The 18,009-nt window shown below is 49.5% G+C and overlaps 1 pseudogene; it reads right to left on the reverse strand.

The window, feature by feature from the left end:
* Positions 1-1,896: 1,896 nt before the first annotated feature.
* Positions 1,897-18,009, reverse strand: part of LOC108801449 — a 21,161-nt pseudogene continuing 5,048 nt past the window's right edge.

An 18,009-nucleotide genomic window follows, 5' to 3' on the forward strand; every position in this document is an offset into this window, starting at 1 on the left:
CCCCCCCGTAGTTCTATGTTGTCCCTACGTCCCTCCCGTAGTTCTATGTTGTCCCTACGTCCCCCCCGTAGTTCTATGTTGTCCCTACGTCGCCCCCGTAGTTCTATGTTGTCCCTACTTTCCTCGGCGGTTCAGTTTTCTGGTCTCCTCTTGGAGGACGATGAGCTGTTCTCCGTCTCCTCCCGATGTACATGACTGGAGTGGATGGCATTATGATCATGTGACCTCTCTGGATGTCCATTGTTGGTAAGATCTGCCCGGGATTGGATGGAACTTCTCCACAACCTTCCAGGTGTCCTTCTGATCGACTGTGTGCCGACACCACCGAGATTGGGAGGTGTGGAGATCTCATCTCACCTTCATGCGTTCATTGCTGAGACTGAGGAGGCCGAACACCCCGGGCACGTCTATGTCTCCATATGATAAGAGGTCACAATCTGCAGACCCTCATAGTATGAGGACTTATTACATACCACATACAGGTCTGATGTCTATTCCTCTGAGGAGGTAGAAGGTGTCTTCTGGATGGGGTGTGTTTGGTGTCTCATGGATCGGTATTCTCTTATACATCAGCGTAGTCACTTTTCAGGAAGGGAACTCCGATACTGTCGGAGATATAGAATATGGATGGAAGCTGAGAGTGTGAGACGTATGAATGTCTACGTCACTTGGAGGGGTCTATGGGGGTCACTTGGAGGGGTCTATGGAGGTCACTTGGAAGGGTCTATGGAGGTCACTTGGAAGGAGTCTATGGAGGTCACTTGGAAGGTGTCTATGGGGGTCACTTGGAGGGGTCTATGGGGGTCAATTGTAGGGGTCTATGGAGGTCACTTGAAGGGGTCTATGGGGGTCACTTGGAAGGAGTCTAAGGGGGTCACTTGGAAAGAGTCTATGGAGGTCACTTGGAAGGAGTCTATGGGGGTCACTTGGAAGGAGTCTATGGAGGTCACTTGGAAGGAGTCTATGGAGGTCACTTGGAAGGAGTGTATGGAGGTCACTTGGAAGGAGTCTATGGAGGTCACTTGGAGGGGTCTATGGAGGTCAATTGGAAGGGGTCTATGGGGGTCACTTGAAGGGGTCTATGGAGGTCACTTGGAAAGGGTCTATGGGGGTCACTTGGAGGGGTCTATGGAGGTCACTTGGAAGGGTCTATGGAGGTCACTTGGAAGGAGTCTATGGAGGTCACTTGGAAGGAGTCTATGGGGGTCACTTGGAAGGAGTCTATGGAGGTCACTTGGAAGGAGTCTATGGAGGTCACTTGGAGGGGTCTATGGAGGTCAATTGGAAGGGGTCTATGGGGGTCACTTGAAGGGGTCTATGGAGGTCACTTGGAAGGGGTCTATGGGGGTCACTTGGAAGGGGTCTATGGGGGTCTATGGAGGGGTCTATGGAGGTCACTTGGAAGGGTCTATGGAGGTCACTTGGAAGGAGTCTATGGAGGTCACTTGGAAGGGGTCTATGGGGGTCACTTGGAAGGGTCTATAGGGGTCACCTAAAGTTTCTTCAGGAGGCAACACTGTTGAAAAGATTTGTTTGTCCAGAGTAACTGAAGTATATACAGAGCCCCTCCCCCCACCACTGAGATTTATAATTGGGGGAGAGTCCTCTCATTGAACCAGAGCAAGCTTGTAAAACAAACTAGGAAGACACAAGTTTGAGACTAAAATGTAAATCTTCATGATGAGTCGAACTTGTAGACTCATAAAAAAAAAGAATGAAGATTTAATGATACAAATCTGAACATGACTTTTATCCATCAACATACAAAGAATCTCATCGTCACAAGACTAAAAATATATATAACAGACTTTTCCCACACTCCAGGCACTGAAACGCCTCGAGGACTGCTAATGCCAAAAAAAAACGTTTCCCGCACTCAGGACAGGAATACCGTTTCTAATCTGTGTGAGATCTCTGATGTCTGAAAAGATTGGACTTCTGTGAAAAACATTTTCCGCATTCGGGACAGGAATGCGGCTTCTCCCCGGTGTGAGCACTTTGATGTATAACGAGATATGACTTCTGTATAAAACTTTTCCCGCACTGGGAGCACGAATACGGCTTTTCGCCCCTGTGGGTTTTTTGGTGTCTATCTAACACTGCTTTTGATACAAAACATTTCCCGCACTCAGGACAGAAATATGGCTTTTCCCCCGTGTGAGATCTCCGATGTCTGGAAAGATTGCACTTCTGTGAAAAACATTTCCCGCATTCGGGACATGAATACGGCTTCTCCCCCGTGTGAGATCTTTGATGCCGGACTAGTGCCAATTTCAATCGGAAACTTTTCCCACAATCGGTACAAAAATACGGCTTCTCCCCTGTGTGAGATCTTTGATGTGCAGTAAGACAATGACGATGTGAAAAACTTTTCCCACACTCGGTGCAGGAATACGGCTTCGACCCTGTGTGAGATCTCTGATGTATGGAAAGATCGGACTTCTGTGAAAAACACTTCCCACACTCCAAGCATGAAAAAGGCTTTATGTCCCAGTGAGATATTTGGTGCCTATTTAAATCTGATTTTTTAAGAAAACGTTTTCCACACTCAGGACAGGAATACGGCTTCTCCGTGTATGATCTCTGATGAATGGAAAGATGGGACATCTGTGAAAAACATTTCCCGCACTTGAGACAGGGAAACCGCTTATCTGTTGGAAAGACGGCCCCGTCCCTCCCAGTATGAGGATCCTCAGGATAAGAGGAGTGCGATGGTCCATCCGCAATGTGGGGCACCTGATGGACATTATGGTCTTCTCCTGGACTATAGTGTGTGATGTCCTCATCTTCTGGAGACAACGTGAGACGTTCCTCTGAGATCTTCCCGACGTCCCGTCCATGGACTACAAATAGAAAGAGATTATTGGAGGACATGAGCGGATTGGTTCACCTAAATCAGGACTCCGCCCACATCAGTCAGCTATGGTGAGGAGGATCAGATCTGGTAGATGGTTCCTCCTGACCTCTGACCAGATGACTTCTACATTCACCCACCTTAGTCTGTCATCTTCCCAACATGGGATGTCCTACACTTCCTTATTTCCCCATCAATCATTTAGTAATAAGAGTGGAGCTGAGCCGCACCAGAGGTCAGAGAGTGAGGATGGGGGAACCCAACCAAGATGAAGACTGGACTGATCCTGAAGACCATCGTTGGCTCTTTGATTCCTCATTCCCCGTCACTTCCTGTTATTGGTTACAAAGTACTTCAAAATCCCCACTTACCCCTCCCCCTCCAAACTTTGCAGGCTTGTTCAAGGTGTGGGGAGTCAAAGTCCTCCATCCAGGGACTCGGCCTGACAAATACAATTACCAGAAGGAGGTCCAGCCATGGTGTCCCCCCGTATCTCTCTCAGTACCGGCGGACATTTATCAATGAAGATCTAATGTGCCGGACGGGAAACAAAGTGCAAGGAAGTGACCATCACCAGGCTGGAGCTCCTCAGTCCCGTGTCACCCGTTTCCCTGATCGCTGACTCTACTTCCCGGGTGGCTCCTTGGCTTTCATGGCTCTATGCGGCCCCACCATAGCCACCCCTTCACACGCGCTCTCAGGAGGGGACTACAACCCGAGGTGATGACGCCCCCGGCACCAACATGCACAGGCAGCCCGAGAACACTCGATACAGAAGACAATTCTCTGCCTGTCTGGAGGATCAACATGAGATTTCTCGGTTGCCGGGTCTCTATAGGGATGAGACACGGGACATGAGGATGTCCTGCATATGACCCACCTGTGCTGGTCTCTGTAGGTGTGTCCTCCTGATCATGGTGGGGGATGGTGAGATGTTCCTGGGTGGGGTCCCGGGAATACAGGGGGCGGGGACATCTCTCTGGTGGGTTCCTGTAGCTGGATGACTCCTCCATGTTCTCCTGGTATAGCTCTTTGTGTACTTTTGGAAACTCCGACTCCTCCATCACCCCGTACTCCTCATCCTCCTCTTTTATCTCTTTTTTAACAACAACTTTAGAATCACTCTGAATGTAAAAAAAAAAAATTGTAACAATGAAGATAAAGATCAGATCCCAGAGATACCACCAGTGATTGTCCATCACCTACCTGATCATGGTGGGGGACGGTGAGATCTTCCTGGGTGGGATCCCGGGAATATAGAGGGCGGGGACCTCTCTCATGGTGAGGGAGGGTGAGATCTTCCTGGGTGGAGTCCCGGGAATACAGGGGGCGGGGACATCTCTCATGGTGGGGGAGGGTGAGATCTTCCTGGGTGGAATGTCACATGATCACCAGACTTCAGAAGAGGAAACCTCTGGATGGAGAAACCAATAGGAACATCATGTTAGAATCCCAGAATCCTCCTCACCCCTCTGGTCAGGTCATGTGACCTTCCAGAATCCTCCTCACCTCTCCGGTCAGGTCATGTGACCTCCCAGAATCCTCCTCACCTCTCCGGTCAGCAGGTAGATGATCTCCAGGGTGAGGTTTAGTATCCTCTCGGTCATGTGACTCCGGTCCTCCTCCATCATTGGTGCAGTCCTCTATGAAGGTCTCCCTGTAGACAGATAACATGGATATCAGAGAATGATCCGGATTGTGTTGGTTGTACAATAATAGGATGAGGAGGTCAGGAGGTGACATGGAGGTCAGGATGTAGGAGGAGCTAAAGAAGACGCTATATATGGGTGTAGAAGAATCTGCTGGAGATAAAAGACGTCACAGTGACTATGGAGGACGGACATGACGGGGGGGGAGGGGTTACTTGGTGTATATACAATATAATATCTTATTACCTCCTCTGCTGCCAATTCCAACAATGTCTCCTCTCTACTTCTTCCCAACTCACTTCATATTTATAGGTGACATCACTTCCGGTCTGTTTTCCATAGAGACTTCCTGTCTGGGTATAGGTGAGATCACCACATAGTGGAGCTCAGAGGAACTGCAGCCCCGAGAAACTTCTCGTAGTGTGATCTCGTCCTTGTGTGAATGTTCTGTGTTGGACATTCACTGACCTCTGTTCTCTGGCGGTAGAAGGTGCACTCTACTATTATTCGGTGTGCGGTAATAACCCAGCGTATGATGGCGAATACCCCGGCGTACGACACATTCGCTGCACAATTCCTAAAGTTCTTTGCCTCGCACTTTTGCTACTCGGAAGGAGCCATTTAAAATATAAGAAGTCCTCATGGAGAGTGTGATGGACTGGGAGCGTAGAGAGAGAGAGAGAGAGCGCACCTATTAGTTCCCTGACGCTGATATAGAAGAACCCCAATTGTCCTCCAGGATTGTCCTCCAAATTTTGGTTTGGTTGGTGCTCATCCCCTCTAGGCCTGTTGTTAGGGCTTGGTCCCGTTCCACTGGTGACCCATTTGGTGCAGAAAGGTCTCTTCTGCTTTGGTCCTCTTTTCAAATTCAAAATGTTCTTCTCCACCACCCATGGTAAGGAACGTTTTTTTCTAGAACTTAAGTCCTTTGAACATTTATACGCTCGGACGTTGCCAATATCTCATACGATTTCCATGATATAGTCAATCCCTCACTCGCTCTTGGATCTTCTCCAACTCATTTTTGAATTAATTGGGAGAGTGACCTCAACTGTCATTTTTCGGATGACCAATGGGAATGTATCTGCACATTGATACGCACACGTGTCATTGGGTACTAGGATTCAAGAGTCGGCTTATGAGCCTTTGACGTGATGGTGCCTGACTCCTGCTAAGCTACACAAGACCTACCTCGGTTCTTCTATTATGTGCTGGAGATGTCACCAGGGCGTAGGTTCTATCCTTCACGTCTGGTGGACTTGCCCATGTATTACTCCTTTTTAGGCCCAGCTTCATCACTGGACCTCAAGGACGCACACACAAGATCCATAAGTACTAGGATTCAAGAGTCGGCTTATAAACCTTTGACGTGATGGTACCTAACTCTGCTCACACGTTCTGCTCAGTATGACCCTTCCATATCTTCTCCCCCATCCAGGAACATGAACACGTTCTCATCAGTATGACCCTTCCATATCTTCTCCTACATCCAGGAACATCAACACGTTCTGCTCAGTATGACCCTGCCATATCTTCTCCTCCATCCAGGAACACCAACACGTTCTGCTCAGTATGACCCTTCCATATCTTCTCCTCCATCCAGGAACATCAACACGTTCTGCTCAGTATGACCCTGCCATATCTTCTCCTCCATCCAGGAACACCAACACGTTCTGCTCAGTATGACCCTTCCATATCTTCTCCTCCATCCAGGAACATCAACACGTTCTGCTCAGTATGACCCTGCCATATCTTCTCCTCCATCCAGGAACACCAACACGTTCTGCTCAGTATGACCCTTCCATATCTTCTCCTCCATCCAGGAACATCAACACGTTCTGCTCAGTATGACCCTGCCATATCTTCTCCTCCATCCAGGAACACCAACACGTTCTGCTCAGTATGACCCTTCCATATCTTCTCCTCCATCCAGGAACATCAACACGTTCTGCTCAGTATGACCCTGCCATATCTTCTCCTCCATCCAGGAACACCAACACGTTCTGCTCAGTATGACCCTTCCATATCTTCTCCTCCATCCAGGAACATCAACACGTTCTGCTCAGTATGACCCTGCCATATCTTCTCCTCCATCCAGGAACACCAACACGTTCTGCTCAGTATGACCCTTCCATATCTTCTCCTCCATCCAGGAACATCAACACGTTCTGCTCAGTATGACCCTGCCATATCTTCTCCTCCATCCAGGAACACCAACACGTTCTGCTCAGTATGACCCTTCCATATCTTCTCCTCCATCCAGGAACATCAACACGTTCTGCTCAGTATGACCCTGCCATATCTTCTCCTCCATCCAGGAACACCAACACGTTCTGCTCAGTATGACCCTTCCATATCTTCTCCTCCATCCAGGAACATCAACACGTTCTGCTCAGTATGACCCTGCCATATCTTCTCCTCCATCCAGGAACACCAACACGTTCTGCTCAGTATGACCCTTCCATATCTTCTCCTCCATCCAGGAACATCAACACGTTCTGCTCAGTATGACCCTGCCATATCTTCTCCTCCATCCAGGAACACCAACACGTTCTGCTCAGTATGACCCTTCCATATCTTCTCCTCCATCCAGGAACATCAACACGTTCTGCTCAGTATGACCCTGCCATATCTTCTCCTCCATCCAGGAACACCAACACGTTCTGCTCAGTATGACCCTTCCATATCTTCTCCTCCATCCAGGAACATCAACACGTTCTGCTCAGTATGACCCTGCCATATCTTCTCCTCCATCCAGGAACACCAACACGTTCTGCTCAGTATGACCCTTCCATATCTTCTCCTCCATCCAGGAACATCAACACGTTCTGCTCAGTATGACCCTGCCATATCTTCTCCTCCATCCAGGAACACCAACACGTTCTGCTCAGTATGACCCTTCCATATCTTCTCCTCCATCCAGGAACATCAACACGTTCTGCTCAGTATGACCCTGCCATATCTTCTCCTCCATCCAGGAACACCAACACGTTCTGCTCAGTATGACCCTTCCATATCTTCTCCTCCATCCAGGAACATCAACACGTTCTGCTCAGTATGACCCTGCCATATCTTCTCCTCCATCCAGGAACACCAACACGTTCTGCTCAGTATGACCCTTCCATATCTTCTCCTCCATCCAGGAACATCAACACGTTCTGCTCAGTATGACCCTGCCATATCTTCTCCTCCATCCAGGAACACCAACACGTTCTGCTCAGTATGACCCTTCCATATCTTCTCCTCCATCCAGGAACATCAACACGTTCTGCTCAGTATGACCCTGCCATATCTTCTCCTCCATCCAGGAACACCAACACGTTCTGCTCAGTATGACCCTTCCATATCTTCTCCTCCATCCAGGAACATCAACACGTTCTGCTCAGTATGACCCTGCCATATCTTCTCCTCCATCCAGGAACACCAACACGTTCTGCTCAGTATGACCCTTCCATATCTTCTCCTCCATCCAGGAACATCAACACGTTCTGCTCAGTATGACCCTGCCATATCTTCTCCTCCATCCAGGAACACCAACACGTTCTGCTCAGTATGACCCTTCCATATCTTCTCCTCCATCCAGGAACATCAACACGTTCTGCTCAGTATGACCCTTCCATATCTTCTCCTCCATCCAGGAACATCAACACGTTCTGCTCAGTATGACCCTGCCATATCTTCTCCTCCATCCAGGAACACCAACACATTCTGCTCAGTATGACCCTTCCATATCTTGTCCTCCATCCAGGAACATCAACACATTCTCCTCAGTATGACCCTTCCATATCTTCACCTCCATCCAGGAACATCAACACGTTCTGCTTAGTACGACCCTTCCATATCTTCACCTCCATCAAGGAACATCAACACGTTCTGCTCAGTATGACCCTTCCACATCTTCTCCTCCATCCAGGAACATCAACACGTTCTCCTCAGTATGACCCTTCCTTATCTTCTCCTCCATCCAGGAACATCAACACGTTCTGCTCAGTATGACCCTTCCATATCATCACCTCCATCCAGGGTCATCAACACGTTCTGCTCAGTATGACCCTTCTATCTTCTCCTCCATCCAGGAACATCAACACGTTCTCCTCAGTATGACCCTTCCTTATCTTCTCCTCCATCCAGGAACATCAACACGTTCTCCTCAGTATGACCCTTCCTTATCTTCTCCTCCATCCAGGAACATCAACACGTTCTCCTCAGTATGACCCTTCCTTATCTTCTCCTCCATCCAGGAACATCAACACGTTCTCCTCAGTATGACCCTTCCTTATCTTCTCCTCCATCCAGGAACATCAACACGTTCTCCTCAGTATGACCCTTCCTTATCTTCTCCTCCATCCAGGAACATCAACACGTTCTCCTCAGTATGACCCTTCCTTATCTTCTCCTCCATCCAGGAACATCAACACGTTCTCCTCAGTATGACCCTTCCTTATCTTCTCCTCCATCCAGGAACATCAACACGTTCTCCTCAGTATGACCCTTCCTTATCTTCTCCTCCATCCAGGAACATCAACACGTTCTCCTCAGTATGACCCTTCCTTATCTTCTCCTCCATCCAGGAACATCAACACGTTCTCCTCAGTATGACCCTTCCTTATCTTCTCCTCCATCCAGGAACATCAACACGTTCTCCTCAGTATGACCCTTCCTTATCTTCTCCTCCATCCAGGAACATCAACACGTTCTCCTCAGTATGACCCTTCCTTATCTTCTCCTCCATCCAGGAACATCAACACGTTCTCCTCAGTATGACCCTTCCTTATCTTCTCCTCCATCCAGGAACATCAACACGTTCTCCTCAGTATGACCCTTCCTTATCTTCTCCTCCATCCAGGAACATCAACACGTTCTCCTCAGTATGACCCTTCCTTATCTTCTCCTCCATCCAGGAACATCAACACGTTCTCCTCAGTATGACCCTTCCTTATCTTCTCCTCCATCCAGGAACATCAACACGTTCTCCTCAGTATGACCCTTCCTTATCTTCTCCTCCATCCAGGAACATCAACACGTTCTCCTCAGTATGACCCTTCCTTATCTTCTCCTCCATCCAGGAACATCAACACGTTCTCCTCAGTATGACCCTTCCTTATCTTCTCCTCCATCCAGGAACATCAACACGTTCTCCTCAGTATGACCCTTCCTTATCTTCTCCTCCATCCAGGAACATCAACACGTTCTCCTCAGTATGACCCTTCCTTATCTTCTCCTCCATCCAGGAACATCAACACGTTCTCCTCAGTATGACCCTTCCTTATCTTCTCCTCCATCCAGGAACATCAACACGTTCTCCTCAGTATGACCCTTCCTTATCTTCTCCTCCATCCAGGAACATCAACACGTTCTCCTCAGTATGACCCTTCCTTATCTTCTCCTCCATCCAGGAACATCAACACGTTCTCCTCAGTATGACCCTTCCTTATCTTCTCCTCCATCCAGGAACATCAACACGTTCTCCTCAGTATGACCCTTCCTTATCTTCTCCTCCATCCAGGAACATCAACACGTTCTCCTCAGTATGACCCTTCCTTATCTTCTCCTCCATCCAGGAACATCAACACGTTCTCCTCAGTATGACCCTTCCTTATCTTCTCCTCCATCCAGGAACATCAACACGTTCTCCTCAGTATGACCCTTCCTTATCTTCTCCTCCATCCAGGAACATCAACACGTTCTCCTCAGTATGACCCTTCCTTATCTTCTCCTCCATCCAGGAACATCAACACGTTCTCCTCAGTATGACCCTTCCTTATCTTCTCCTCCATCCAGGAACATCAACACGTTCTCCTCAGTATGACCCTTCCTTATCTTCTCCTCCATCCAGGAACATCAACACGTTCTCCTCAGTATGACCCTTCCTTATCTTCTCCTCCATCCAGGAACATCAACACGTTCTCCTCAGTATGACCCTTCCTTATCTTCTCCTCCATCCAGGAACATCAACACGTTCTCCTCAGTATGACCCTTCCTTATCTTCTCCTCCATCCAGGAACATCAACACGTTCTCCTCAGTATGACCCTTCCTTATCTTCTCCTCCATCCAGGAACATCAACACGTTCTCCTCAGTATGACCCTTCCTTATCTTCTCCTCCATCCAGGAACATCAACACGTTCTCCTCAGTATGACCCTTCCTTATCTTCTCCTCCATCCAGGAACATCAACACGTTCTCCTCAGTATGACCCTTCCTTATCTTCTCCTCCATCCAGGAACATCAACACGTTCTCCTCAGTATGACCCTTCCTTATCTTCTCCTCCATCCAGGAACATCAACACGTTCTCCTCAGTATGACCCTTCCTTATCTTCTCCTCCATCCAGGAACATCAACACGTTCTCCTCAGTATGACCCTTCCTTATCTTCTCCTCCATCCAGGAACATCAACACGTTCTCCTCAGTATGACCCTTCCTTATCTTCTCCTCCATCCAGGAACATCAACACGTTCTCCTCAGTATGACCCTTCCTTATCTTCTCCTCCATCCAGGAACATCAACACGTTCTCCTCAGTATGACCCTTCCTTATCTTCTCCTCCATCCAGGAACATCAACACGTTCTCCTCAGTATGACCCTTCCTTATCTTCTCCTCCATCCAGGAACATCAACACGTTCTCCTCAGTATGACCCTTCCTTATCTTCTCCTCCATCCAGGAACATCAACACGTTCTCCTCAGTATGACCCTTCCTTATCTTCTCCTCCATCCAGGAACATCAACACGTTCTCCTCAGTATGACCCTTCCTTATCTTCTCCTCCATCCAGGAACATCAACACGTTCTCCTCAGTATGACCCTTCCTTATCTTCTCCTCCATCCAGGAACATCAACACGTTCTCCTCAGTATGACCCTTCCTTATCTTCTCCTCCATCCAGGAACATCAACACGTTCTCCTCAGTATGACCCTTCCTTATCTTCTCCTCCATCCAGGAACATCAACACGTTCTCCTCAGTATGACCCTTCCTTATCTTCTCCTCCATCCAGGAACATCAACACGTTCTCCTCAGTATGACCCTTCCTTATCTTCTCCTCCATCCAGGAACATCAACACGTTCTCCTCAGTATGACCCTTCCTTATCTTCTCCTCCATCCAGGAACATCAACACGTTCTCCTCAGTATGACCCTTCCTTATCTTCTCCTCCATCCAGGAACATCAACACGTTCTCCTCAGTATGACCCTTCCTTATCTTCTCCTCCATCCAGGAACATCAACACGTTCTGCTGAATATGACCCTTCCGTATCTTCTCCTCCATCCAGGAGCATCAACACATCCTGCTCAGTATGACCCTTCCATATCTTCAGTGGTGGACTCTCTAGAGAGCTGAATGGATGACGTCAGAGGGATGATATAGAGGGACAAGGCCCATAGAAAAAATGGAGGGGGGTTCCTCTATGCGAGAGGTCATCTGATGGTCTTCTGGTTGGAGATTGTGATGGAGGAATCTTGGGGGGAATGATATATGGCTCTATGAGCTGATCAACATATCATTTGAGTATACTACAGACCCCCCTCATCCCCCCTTTCGAAATTTAAGTACAAAACAAAAACACAAGAATAGATCCAAAAAGAAAAATATTTAACAACAGAAAACGAAATAGAAGGAATAGATCTCCCGTCTCTTCATCCACAAGCAAAACCTAGCTCCTCCCTCACCATAGTGTCTTCCTTGGAAGGGAGATCAGACTACACTGCTAGATGGACTCAACCAGCAGTGACACCCCCTCCCCCTCTCTCCCAGCCAGACACAATTTTCAAGTCTTCAGTCAACTCTGATTTCCTTTTAAAGATCAGGGGAGATCTAAGCCACATGTGCTTTCTCCTATTGCTGAATTTTGATGAGTCAGAAGTCTTTTCCCGCACTCCAGGCACTAAGACACCTCCAGTGTTCTGTGAGTTCTCTGATGTGTGTTGAGATGGGACTTCTTTGAAAATCCTTTCCCGCACTCAAGGCAGGAATACGGCCTCTCCCCCGTGTGAAATCTCTGATGTATAACAAGTTCTGATTTCCGTGTAAAACGTTTTCCACACTCCGGGCAGGAAAATGGTTTTTCACCCGTGTGCAATCTCTCATGTCTGGAAAGAGTGCTCCTAACTGAAAAACTTTCCCCACACTCAGGGCAGGAATATGGTTTCTCACCCGTGTGAGACCTCTGATGAGAGTAAAGATAGCTTACCTTTGAAAAACTTTTCCCGCACTCATCACAGGAAAACGGCCGCTCTCCTGTGTGAGACCTTTGATGTATAACAAGATCTGATTTCTGTGTAAAACATTTCCCGCACTCAGAGCACGAATATGGTTTATCCCCTATGTGAAATCTCTGGTGCATAACAAGATCTGAATTCTGTGAAAAACTTTTCCCACACTCAGTGCAGAAATATGGCTTCTCACCTGTGTGCAATCTGTGATGTTTGGAAAGGTTGGACTTATTAGAAAAACATTTCCCACACTAAGTGCAAGAATATGGTTGCTCCCCTGTGTGGGATCTCTGATGTACAGTAAGAAGTTGTTGTGAAACAAAACATTTCCCGCAATCAGTGCAGGAATACGGCTTCTCTCCCCTCTGTGAGAGGTTTGATGTCTGACTAATGAAAATTTTAATGTGAAACTTTTCCCACACTCTGTACAGGTATATGGCTTCTCCCCTGTATGACACCCCTGATGCTTAGTATGAGGTTGACTAACAAAAGTTTTCCCAAACTCAGAACATGCATAAGGCTTCTCCTCTGTGTGAGATCTCCAATGAGTGGAAAGATGGGACTTCTGTGAAAACCGTTTCCCACACCCAGAGCAGGAAAACATTTTTTTGTCCCTGTGAGATCTTTTGTGTATATCTAAAATTGATTTTGTGACAAAGCATTTTCCGCCCTCCGGACAGGCATACGACTTCTGCCCTGTGTGAGACCTTTGATGTTCATTAAGATATCTTTGACAAACAAAACTTTTCCCGCACTCAGTGCAGGAATACAACTTCTCCCCAACGTGATATCTTTGATGTGCAACAATATCTATGTTCTGTGTGAAACTTGTCCCACACTCCGAGCAGGAACATTTCCCGCATTCAGGATAAGAATATGGCTTCTCCCCGGTGTGAGATCTGCGATGCCTGCCTAGTAGTGATTTATAAAGAAAACATTTTCCACACTCAGGGCAGGAATATGACTTGTGACCTCTGTGAGATCCTTCATGGACTACAATGGTTGGAGGGACGGCATCATCCCTCCCAGTCTGAGGTTCCTCAGGATAAGAGGAATATGATGGTCCATCCACACTGCGGGGAACCTGATGGACATTGTGGTCTTCTCCTGGACTATACTGCGTGATGTCCTCATCTTCTGGAGGCAACGACAGATGTTCCTCTGAAATCTTCCCGACGTCCGGTTCATGGACTACAAAGAGAAAGAGATTATTGGAGGACATGAGCGGGTTGGTTCACCTCACCCAGGACTCCGCCCACATCAGTCAGCTTTGGTGAGGAGGATCAGATCTTGTAGATGGTTCCTGCTGACCTCCGACCAGATGACTTCTACATTCACCCACCTTAGTCTGTCATCTTCCCCACATGGGATGTCCTACACTTCCTTATTTCCCCCATCAGTCATTTAGTAATAAGAGTGGAGCTGAGCCCCGCCAGAGGTCAGAGAGTGAGGATGGGGGAACCCAAATATTAACCCGATTATTGGTGGACATGAGCGGGTTGGTTCACCTCAACCAAAAGAATATATTATGACCCACCTGTGCTGATCTGTGTAGGCGTGTCCTCCTCTCTGGCTGTCCTCATCATCCCGGCCTCCTCCGTATATCGCTGATCATCCCTCACATACGTCTCTTCTACTTCACCCTCAACTTTCATCTTCATCAGATCTTCACCCTAAACCAACAGAACGGCAGAAAGTCTCATCTGTGACATAGAAGTATTTATGATGTGACATCACATAGAAGATCTCATCTTGTAGAGTCCACACGTCATCTCCACATGTCAGAGCGTTCCATCACTTTATGTTCCCGCCCCTCAACTCCACCCACCTGATCATGGTGGGGGACGGTGAAATCTTCCTGGGTGGGGTCCCAGGAATACAGAGGACGAGGACATCTCTCTGGTGGGTTCCTGTTAGGTGTCTCCATCTTAAAGTCCATGTGTCCTTCAGAAAACTCCTCCATCACACCGTACTCCTCATCCTCTTCTTTGACATCATTATTATCATCCCCGAGGTTTCCACTCTGAATATATAATAAAACATTAATTGTAAGAAACACGCTTGTATATAAATCATACCAGTGATTGTCCATAATCTACCTGATCATGGTGGGGGATGGTGAGATGTTCCTGGGTGGAGTCCCGGGAATACAGGGGGCGGGGACATCTCTTTGGTGGGGGTGGTGAGACCTTCCTGGGTGGGGTCCCGGGAATACAGGGGGCGGGGACATCTCTTTGGTGGGGGTGGTGAGACCTTCCTGGGTGGGGTCCCGGGAATACAGGGGGCGGGGACATCTCTTTGGTGGGGGTGGTGAGACCTTCCTGGGTGGGGTCCCGGGAATACAGGGGGCGGGGACATCTCTTTGGTGGGGGTGGTGAGACCTTCCTGGGTGGGGTCCCGGGAATACAGGGGGCGGGGACATCTCTTTGGTGGGGGTGGTGAGACCTTCCTGGGTGGGGTCCCGGGAATACAGGGGGCGGGGACATCTCTTTGGTGGGGGTGGTGAGACCTTCCTGGGTGGGGTCCCGGGAATACAGGGGGCGGGGACATCTCTCTGGTGGGTTCCTCTTACTGGATCCATCTGTAGGAAACACACACACTGACTGAATACATTGTTTCGATGTGTGTATCAGATGATGGGGGATGTAGGCGGAGCCTCCGTACTGCTCTCTCCTCTTACCCGGTGATGTGAGGGGCGGGGCATTCTCCATCACCACGTCTTTGTAGAGATCCCGATGTCCTCCTAGACACTCCCACTCCTTGTGAAGGGAAAACCGATGGTCCCTACTGAAATCACATGATCAGACGCCATTTTGTATGAAGACATTGTCAGACTTTCTCCTCAGGCAATGGTCTTATCTGAGGATAGATTTGCAGTTTCATGTTGATGAGGAATTTCCAGGGACATCATGAGGGGGACTCAAGGAATATTGCTAAGGACGGCTATGTATGCTTTTGCACAATGGAGTACATCCCCTCATATGGTATGTGCTGCGTCTGGGTGTCCGGCCAGCTGAAACTCGGACACAAGATGCCACCAGGACAGGTGCAGGCACCGGGGCCTCTTCTTCCAACTTGAGAGCTTAGAGGAGCTATGGGACACTGAGGGACACTAGAACTAGGGAGCAAGGAGGTGTCTGAAGTACAGGGTGCAGACTCGTTTTGAAGAACACACTCTCCTGGCTGTCTCTCTTCTCTCTCCTGGCTGTCCCTCCTCTCTCTCTCCTGGCTGTCTCTCCTTTCTCTCTCCTGGCTGTCTCTCCTCTCTCTAGGCTGTCTCTCCTCTCTCTAGGCTGTCTCTCCTCTCTCTCTCCTGGCTGTCTCTCCTTTCTCTCTCCTGGCTGTCTCTCCTCTCTCTAGGCTGTCTCTCCTCTCTCTAGGCTGTCTCTCCTCCCTCTCTCCTGGCTGTCTCTCCTCTCTCTCGCCTGGCTGTCTCTCCTTTCTCTCTCCTGGCTGTCTCTCCTCTCTCTCGCCTGGCTGTCTCTCCTTTCTCTCTCCTGGCTGTCTCTCCTCTCTCTCGCCTGGCTGTCTCTCCTTTCTCTCTCCTGGCTGTCTCTCCTCTCTCTCGCCTGGCTGTCTCTCCTTTCTCTCTCCTGGCTGTCTCTCCTCTCTCTCGCCTGGCTGTCTCTCCTTTCTCTCTCCTGGCTGTCTCTCCTCTCTCTCGCCTGGCTGTCTCTCCTTTCTCTCTCCTGGCTGTCTCTCCTCTCTCTCGCCTGGCTGTCTCTCCTTTCTCTCTCCTGGCTGTCTCTCCTCTCTCTCGCCTGGCTGTCTCTCCTTTCTCTCTCCTGGCTGTCTCTCCTCTCTCTCGCCTGGCTGTCTCTCCTTTCTCTCTCCTGGCTGTCTCTCCTCTCTCTCGCCTGGCTGTCTCTCCTTTCTCTCTCCTGGCTGTCTCTCCTCTCTCTCGCCTGGCTGTCTCTCCTTTCTCTCTCCTGGCTGTCTCTCCTCTCTCTCGCCTGGCTGTCTCTCCTTTCTCTCTCCTGGCTGTCTCTCCTCTCTCTCGCCTGGCTGTCTCTCCTTTCTCTCTCCTGGCTGTCTCTCCTCTCTCTCGCCTGGCTGTCTCTCCTTTCTCTCTCCTGGCTGTCTCTCCTCTCTCTCGCCTGGCTGTCTCTCCTTTCTCTCTCCTGGCTGTCTCTCCTCTCTCTCGCCTGGCTGTCTCTCCTTTCTCTCTCCTGGCTGTCTCTCCTCTCTCTCGCCTGGCTGTCTCTCCTTTCTCTCTCCTGGCTGTCTCTCCTCTCTCTCGCCTGGCTGTCTCTCCTTTCTCTCTCCTGGCTGTCTCTCCTCTCTCTCGCCTGGCTGTCTCTCCTTTCTCTCTCCTGGCTGTCTCTCCTCTCTCTCGCCTGGCTGTCTCTCCTTTCTCTCTCCTGGCTGTCTCTCCTCTCTCTCGCCTGGCTGTCTCTCCTTTCTCTCTCCTGGCTGTCTCTCCTCTCTCTCGCCTGGCTGTCTCTCCTTTCTCTCTCCTGGCTGTCTCTCCTCTCTCTCGCCTGGCTGTCTCTCCTTTCTCTCTCCTGGCTGTCTCTCCTCTCTCTCGCCTGGCTGTCTCTCCTTTCTCTCTCCTGGCTGTCTCTCCTCTCTCTCGCCTGGCTGTCTCTCCTTTCTCTCTCCTGGCTGTCTCTCCTCTCTCTCGCCTGGCTGTCTCTCCTTTCTCTCTCCTGGCTGTCTCTCCTCTCTCTCGCCTGGCTGTCTCTCCTTTCTCTCTCCTGGCTGTCTCTCCTCTCTCTCTCCTGGCTGTCTCTCCTCTCTCTCCCCTGGCTGTCTCTCCTCTCTCTCCTGGCTGTCTCTCTCTTAACTGTCTCTCCTCTCTCTCTCTCTTAACTGTCTCTCCTCCCTCTCTCCTTGCTGTATTTCCTCTCTCTCCTGGCTGTCTCTCCTCTCTCTCTCCTGGCTGTCTCTCCTCTCTCTCTCCTGGCTGTCTCTCCTCTCTCCTGGCCGTCTCTCCTCCCTCCTGGCCGTCTCTCCTCTCTCCCCTGGCTGTCTCTCCTCTCTCTCTCCTGGCTGTCTCTCCTCTCTCTCTCCTGGCTGTCTCTCCTCTCTCTCCCCTGGCTGTCTCTCCTCTTTCCCCTGGCTCTCTCTCCTGGCTTTCTCTCCTCTCTCTCTCTCCTGGCTGTCTCTCCTCTCTCTATACTGGCGGACTCTCCTCTCTCTCTCTCCTGGCCGTCTCTCCTCTTTCTCCTGGCCGGCTCTCCTCTCTCTCCTGGCTGTTTCTCCTCTCTCTCTCTCCTGGCTGTCTCTCCTCTGGCTGTCTCTCCTCTCTCTCCTGGCTGTCTCTCCTCTCTCTATCCCGGCTGTCTCTCCTTGCTATC

This window comes from Nanorana parkeri, unplaced genomic scaffold (genome assembly GCF_000935625.1).
Source record: "Nanorana parkeri isolate BGI_ZX_2015 unplaced genomic scaffold, ASM93562v1 scaffold2341, whole genome shotgun sequence".
Classification (NCBI taxonomy): Eukaryota; Metazoa; Chordata; class Amphibia; order Anura; family Dicroglossidae; genus Nanorana; species Nanorana parkeri.